The sequence below is a fragment of the Petaurus breviceps genome, unplaced genomic scaffold (genome assembly GCF_028583685.1).
Source record: "Petaurus breviceps papuanus isolate PSGF00001 unplaced genomic scaffold, PetGlider_PUasm1.0 90823, whole genome shotgun sequence".
Taxonomy (NCBI): Eukaryota; Metazoa; Chordata; class Mammalia; order Diprotodontia; family Petauridae; genus Petaurus; species Petaurus breviceps.
The window spans coordinates 6,587,275-6,595,005 of NW_027187352.1; positions in this window are offsets into that span (position 1 = coordinate 6,587,275).

The window sequence follows — 7,731 nt, forward strand, 5'->3', positions numbered from 1 at the left end:
CCATTTGAACTCAGAGACTTTCAGATCTATGAACCAAGATCTTTTATACTCAAACTCAAGGCTTCACGCAGCCACAGAGGCTGGAGGGCAAAGAAGAGATGTGAATCTGAAGCCTAATTCCAATTTCTTCCTTTCACCTGTTCCACTGGCTCTGGAGATGAGAAAGTTCACATTCCCCTTCCTCTTTACCAGGGAGCCTGGCTGGAGGTGTTCTGGAGGGTTTCATCTCTCCCAGGAGGCATTTAAAGAAGTAGATGCATATGTTGAAATGAATAGTAAATAACCCACATCTCCCCCCCCCCAGAATGATCCAAGACATCCCCTTTTGTGGTCAGCATGTGCAAACTCTGGGTTGATTCCAAGTCAAATTAATCTTGGCCCCTGCTTCCCCTCTTCTTCCCCCATTGCCCAAATCAATCTGGCTGGATTTCCAGCATGGCCTGTTAGTATTTAAGTCAGTACGTTGGGAGGCAGACAGCCATCCATGGGGAAATTGAAAACGCCCCTACTATAAATCTAACTGCTTTGGAGGAGTTCATAGCACTTGCCAAATTGGAGTCCAATCTCTCTTTTGGGGGCCCAGAATTCCTTCCCACTTGTTCCATGTTTTTGTTTTTTATTGATTTGAATCCTCTCTTTGCTGGGATAGTTTCCCAAGGAAGTCATCTTACCTTGGTGTTTTTGCATGTTGGGATCCTGGGAGATGAAAGGGAAGGAAGGCACAGGCATTCTGCCATCTTAGCAAGGTCAGTGTGGGGTCATTGAAGGGTCATCACTGGACTAGGAGTGAGAGAAAATGGCTGAGGGGCTTGGCCATCTGACCCTGGGTGAGTTATTTCTCCCCTTTGGGCTTCAGTTTCTTCATTGTAAAATAGGTATAGTAATACTTCTCTTACTTCCCTCATAGGGTATCCAATAAGAGAATGGGTGGTAAACATTCAACAAGTATAAAGTGATATTGATGTGTGAATTATCCAGAGCGTATAGCGTCAGTCAACTGTATAGCATTATAGTATGTTGTATTATATTATGTGATACAATATTATGTGGTATGATATTATAAGATGATGTAGGATATGATGTGATATGGTATGACATGGTCTTATACTGTATTATTAGCATTTATTAAGAACATTCTATGTGCAGGACACTGTGCTAAGCTCAGAGGGTCCCATTCCATCTAAACAGCAGGAATTAGTTTCAGTTCACTTGACATTCCCTGGACTTTAAAACAAGATGATAAGGGATATTTAGGCAAGGTCTAATGGGAGATGCCCCTTTTTTCACTTTGGGGCCCGTTCACTCTACCTGATGATGAATCAAGAGCTCTAGGACAAAAGCCGGACTGACACTTACCAGCTATGTGATCATGGGCAAACCAGTTAAGCTGCCTAAAAATCAGGGTCCTCATCTGTAAAATTGAGAAAATGACACTGGGGCCATCTAGTCCCACCAGAGCTTTATACAGCTTAAAGGGGTCTAGCCAAGGGAGCTCCAGTCTCAGAACAAGCTCAGCATATTCTGCCGGCCACCAGCCCATGTGGAAGAGGCTGGAGAACTTCATGATGACATCTCATGGAAGGGCCCCACTCCCTGAATTGGGGCTTGGGCTGCTGGCATTCTGTAACTGGTTGTGGTCTGCTGACTACGTGGGGAGGAGATAGACTATTAATTGACTTTGGAGCTGAAAATGGAGTACATTCAGGAAAAAAGGCCTTGGGCCTTTCCCCTCTTCCCCAGACTGATGCCACATGGCCTGTGAATACATGGCCTTGCTATTTTCTCTGTCTCTGTAGCTATTGTTTCTGTCTCTGTCTCAGGTGCCTGGGAGAATATATACTTTCCCCAATTTTAAGTGAGTAATCAAGATAGCTACCACTCAATTCAATTCAATAAACATTTATTAAGCACTGACTGTGTGCCAGGCACTGTGCTAAGTGCTGAGTATACAAATAAGAAAAGACAGTCCCTGCCCTCAAGGAGTTTACAGTCTAATGGGAGAAGACAACCCACGGAAGGAAACAGGAGGGAAGAGACCATGCATCAGAGGGTACCAGACATCTTGTTCCACAGAGTTTAGACCAAGCAGAACTGCATATGGAAAATGGTAAGTGAACTGGAAAGTCCAACCTTGTGACTGATGTGAGCTTCAAAAGTCAGGGAGACAGAACCACCCAAAGTTCAGGAGGTAAAGGAGTCTACTCTGAGATATGCTAGGAGCCCAGCCGTGAGGAATAAGGTGACCAAGCATAGAGAAAAGACAGCCAAAGGGGAGCCACAGTGTTCCATCCTCTGAAATCAAGTCAGCTTGGTGGGGCAGAATTCTTTGTAGAACCTACTTTAACTTTGAACTCACTTTTCCCCAGGGAATGAGATGGGAAAGGGGAGAGAATGCTAAAGGTAAGGGGGGGGGGAGGGAGAGGGGAAGAAATGGGAATGCCTTGTTGCTTCTGTTCTTGCTATAACTTTGCAGTGAAAATTCCTTTGTAAAAGCTAATTGATATTAGTTGGTTAAATGAAAATGGGGTGCTAATCACTGGTGAATACCAAGGAAGGCACACAGGAATGGGGACTTGAGCTGATGGCATTAGACAAGAATCACTCCAAGCTGTAATACCCTGAGGCGGAGAAGCATAGCCAGTTTGGCCCTGGGACAATGCATCCAGAGATTTGCTACATGAATTATTATTACGGGACAAAGGACCCACAAAGAAATCGCATTGATTTGGAATTGTTGACAATTCAGAGGGTGAAGGGGTGGGGAATGGAGTTTAGTTTTGTTGTAGTTATGAAGAGTTTGAATTTCTGTAGCTTACCAACTTTGTGAGGCTGAGGTTTTATCTCCCATGACCTCCCCCCCTCCCCATCTAGGCTGTGGGTTCATGCCTCTGTGTATGATTACATTAAGAGTATGTGCAAACATGCAAATGTGTGTCTTAGTTCGTGATCATGTCTCTCCCTATGTCTAAGCTACATTCTAGTTTTTTCTATGGATAAATCTGTGGCTTCCAGGACTAGTTTACCTGGGACAATGTATACCTCCTTGGCCACCACAGACTGGCAATAAATTTAGTTGGACTCATGGTACCTAATACGCCCCTTAACTTAGGGCATCAGGAAAAGAGAAGTAGACTAGAATTCTGGAGTCTTGGATTCTCATTCTACAAGAACCTCACTGTGTTACTGAACAATTTGCTTCCCCTCTCTGCCTCAGTTCACTTTTTTTAAATGAGGGGTTTGCACTAACTAACCAGTCAATAATCAATAAACATTTATTAAGCACCTACTATGTGCCAGGAACTGTGCTAAGTACTGGGTATACAAGCCAAGCCAAAAGACAGTTCCTGTCCTCAAGGAGCTTACAGTATAATGGGGGAGTCAACACAAACAAATTAAGTTATATACAGGATAAATAGGAAATAATTAACAGAGGGAAGGCACTAGAATTAAAAGTGTTGGGGAAGGCTTCTAGTAAGGAATGGAATTGTAGTTGAGACTTAAAGGAAGCCAGGGAGGTCAGTAGTTAGAGTGGAGGAGGGAAAGCATTCCAGCCATGGGGGCTGTCCACAGAGAAGGCATGGAGCTGAGAGATGAGTGTCTTGTTTGTAGAACAGCCAGAAAACCAGTTTCCACTGGATCAAAGTGTCTACATTAGGAAGTAAGGTTTTAGAAGGCTATGAAGGTAGGAGAGGACTAGGTTATGAAGAGTTTTTAATGCCCAACTGAGCATTTTGTTTCTGATCCTGGAAGTGATAGGGAGCCACTGGAGTTTATTGAGTAGGGGGTGATCAGACACATACTTTAAGAAAATCACTTTAGATCACACTGGGAACCTGCAGCTCTGAGATGATTCTGTGATGGGGCAACATATCAGTTAGGAGGACCTGGTGGGGGGTCAGGGGGTCCCTGGTGTGTGTTGGGGGGCATGTACCTGGGACATTGAAAAGGAAAGGCAGCTGATGTTGCAAGAGATGGTGGCAACCTTGAGTTATAATCTTGGTGAATGACGCAGTGGTGCGTACATGCCAACTTCAAATTAAGGCATTGAGATTGGGCCAGTGAGACTGGGGAGTCAGTAGAGCAGAGGTAAATCTGGACCACCCGCTGCAGCTGAGGGTTCTCTGTGTGAGCCCTTCCATTTGGTTGCCAAGGCTTCTCTAAATAAGTAACAACTCAGTGTCTATTCAGAGGGGAAGGGAAAATGGCCCATCCATTTATAAGATTCATGCAACCAAAAAAAGATTTATTGAAGGATAGTTTGTGGGACAGATATAGGAGTGGGAAGGATGCTGTGGTCCTCCGCAGTCAGGTCTGAATTGGGTTGGCAAATCAAAAGACTGCTTCCCAGCTTTGCCTTTTTTAACAGGAAAAATCCCATATCTGACATGTGTTAGAGACACTCCCTCTTTTCCAGAGGGAGAAAAGGTGTTATCTGAAACCTTTACTTCTAAACTGATGCTTTGAGATCTTTGAGTTTAGTAATTAGTTGAAGGACTTAAAAATATAAGGACTTGAATGTTTTCTCAATTTACTCAGGTTTAGCTGATAAGGGGGATATGGAAGGTCTTGTCTATGATACTAGGTACAAATGATGGGGCTGTCTGAGCCCAGATAAAAACTATCTAAGAAGATATTTTTGGGAAGGGGGAAGGGACTTCAACTGGTTTTAGGAGTAAAAGCAAAAAAAAAAAAACAAGAGGAAAAAAGAAAAGCAAGTACCTACCTATAGGATACTTGTCAAGTGATATAATAATAATTAATAGTAGTAGTATTATAATTAGTTAGCATTTGCATAGTGCTTTAGGATTTACAATGCCCTTTACATGTTACCTCATTTGATCTCCACAATGACCCAGTGAAGGAGGGGTTATTATTATCCCCATTTTACAGAGGAGGAAACTGAGGCAGAGAGAGGCCCAGTTTCACACAGCTAATGAGTGTGTGGGGTAGGGCTTGACCTCAGATCTTTTTGACTCCAAGTACAGCATGCTCTCTCTCCACTCCATCTCTTAGTGATCTATATGGGCATACATCTTCTCACAGAGTTTTGTCTCTTAATCTGTCAAATAACAGAAGAATGGTTTGGTTTATTTACTCTCAAGTGAGGAATCAAATGCTTTTCTGGGTTGTTTGTAGATTTCCACTGTCCCCCCCACCCCCAATCTCCTCCTCACCCTTCCAATCTACTTCTTCAATCACCCCCTTCCAAGATCTCTCCATTCCAGCATCACTGACCTAATTGTCCATCCTCACATGTGATGCTCTCTGAATGTTTACTCATGTTTCATACAGCAGGTGAAATCAACTCCCAATATGCAAAGAGCTTGACAAAGCCTTCCTTATGAATATAGCTGTGTACACATATGTTTATCCATGAATCTATTCTGAAGCAGGGAATATTGATTTATTTGCATTCCTCAGAATGAAGAAGGATGGCACTTGCAGTTACAAAATTCCAAGGAATAAAACCATGTTCTTATACATATTATGAAGAAGGATCAAAGAAACCTAAGCTAGATGCTACAGAAAATGAATCATGGCAGTCACAGTTTGCATGGTAGGCTTTTTACCTAGGCAGAATTTAACCAGTACAATATCTGCATAGTTAATCTATCTCTGAGTTGAAGCTGCAAAAATGAACACTAGCGTCTGGGCTCCTGCCTCCAGAAAGTCTCTCTTCCAAGGATGCCTTGGATCTTAGACGGGAAGAATAAGCCTCCCCCATCTGAACTTCAGGGCTGCTGCTGCTGCTGTTCGGTCATTTTCAGTTGCATCTGACCCTGTGACCCCACTTGGGGTTTTCTTGGCAGAGATACTGGGGTGGTTTGCCATTTCCTTCTCCAGTTCACTTCACAGAGGAAACTGAGGCAAACAGAATTAAGTGACATGCCCAGGGTCACAGTTATTAAGTGTCTGAGGCCAGATTTGAACTCAGGAAGATGAGTTCAGGCCTAGTATTCCATCCACTCTGCCACCTAGGCTAAGGGGCTACTGATAGTACATCAACCTTCTTCAAGGAGGATGGAATTGAGAACAGGAAGGGGACCTGGAGGTCATGTAGTTAAATGCCTTTGTTTTAACAAATGAGGAAACCATGGCCCAGAAAAGTTGAGGGACTTGTCTAAATTCATACAAGTAAGAAATATCAAGTGGCAGAAGTTGAATGCAGGCAATCTGACTCTAGCTCCTGTGCTCTCTACCTAGGCGCTGATCCCCCATTCTAATGTCCTTTTCTCTATTTCTTGCCAAAATCACTTTGGTGATGGGGACTGAGTTTGGTCCAGAAGGACCTGATTACATGGCTCAGAGATGAGTGGACTCCTTGCACATGCTCCAGAATCCAACCAAACTGGCCTTGCTTTTCCTCACACGTGATGAGATTTCACATGGCCATCCTCCATCCCAGGCACTCTCCTGAGCGCTTCCTTGTACATGCTGTCCCCAAGGCACTCCCTCCTCACCTCTGCCTTAGAAGGCTCTTAAAGCTCAGGGCAAACACCACCTCCCACCCCTCCTCATCTGGCCGGTGACCTCATCCCAAAGCTTCCTCGTATACTTTTTATTTTTAATGACAGGTATCCATGTCGTCTCCCCAGAGAGAATGTAAGCTCCTGATGGCAGGAATGATTTCATTTTGTCTTTGTATCCCTGCAATATTTAGCACAGTAGACAGCACATGTTGTCGTTCAGTCATGTCTGACTCTCCATGACTCCGTGGATTTGTCCATGGGGTTTTCTTGGTTTGCCATTTCCTTCTCCAGTGGGTCCCCATTTTTACAGATGAGTAACTGAGGCAGACAGAGGTTAAGTGATTTGCCCAGGGTCACTCAGCTAGTAAGTGTCTGAGGCTGGATTTGAACTCAGATTTTCTTGATACTAGGTCATTGTACCACCTAGCTGCCCCTAGCTGAAAGCACATAGTAGGTGTTTAATACATATATGTTGATTGTTTACTTATTTGCGTACATGTCAGATCCTCCCTGTTAAAGTCTAAGCTCCCATAGAGCAGAGCCTATACGGTTTTTCACTTTTGTATCTCCAGTGCCTGGCACAGACCTCACAGTGGAGGCAGTTACAAAATGCTTGGAGGAGTGAACTGAGGACAGATTCATAGAAGTCTATTAATGCCAGATAATGGACTAGATAAAAAGTAGCCAAGTAGAACAAGCAGGCAGATGAACAGGGTTCTAGCCCTGGCCCTTTCACTCGTTTTCCACGTGCTGGTCACCTAACCTAGCCTTGGTTTCCTCATCTGTAAAGCTGGGGGGAGTGATGGTACTGGTTCCAGATGCCTCAAGGAGCACTTTCTAACTGTGAGCCACAGTATAAACTTGGGCAGTTGTTGTTATGGGAGGTCTGAGGAGTGAGGGACGGCTCTGGGCAGGTTTGATCAAGGAAAGTTTTATCAGAGTAGGTAGAACAAGAATCTTCAGACCAGCCGGGCATTGAGGTTCCTTCCCACTCTGTAATTCTGTGGTTTAGTGACTTTTTATTCCAATTCTAGCACTTCTAGCACTGAGAGGGAGATTCTGGCTAATAAGGAAATAGGTTTTGCATGACTTCACATGTGTAATTGATATCATATTGCTTGCCTCTCAATGGGTGGGGGAAGGGTGGGGGGAAGAGAATCTGGAGCTCAAAAAAATTTTTTTAAATGTTAAAAGATAAAAAGGTTAACAGGGTGATGTAATGCGAATGTAAATTTTAAAGATCTTCCCTGCCCCTAGGCTA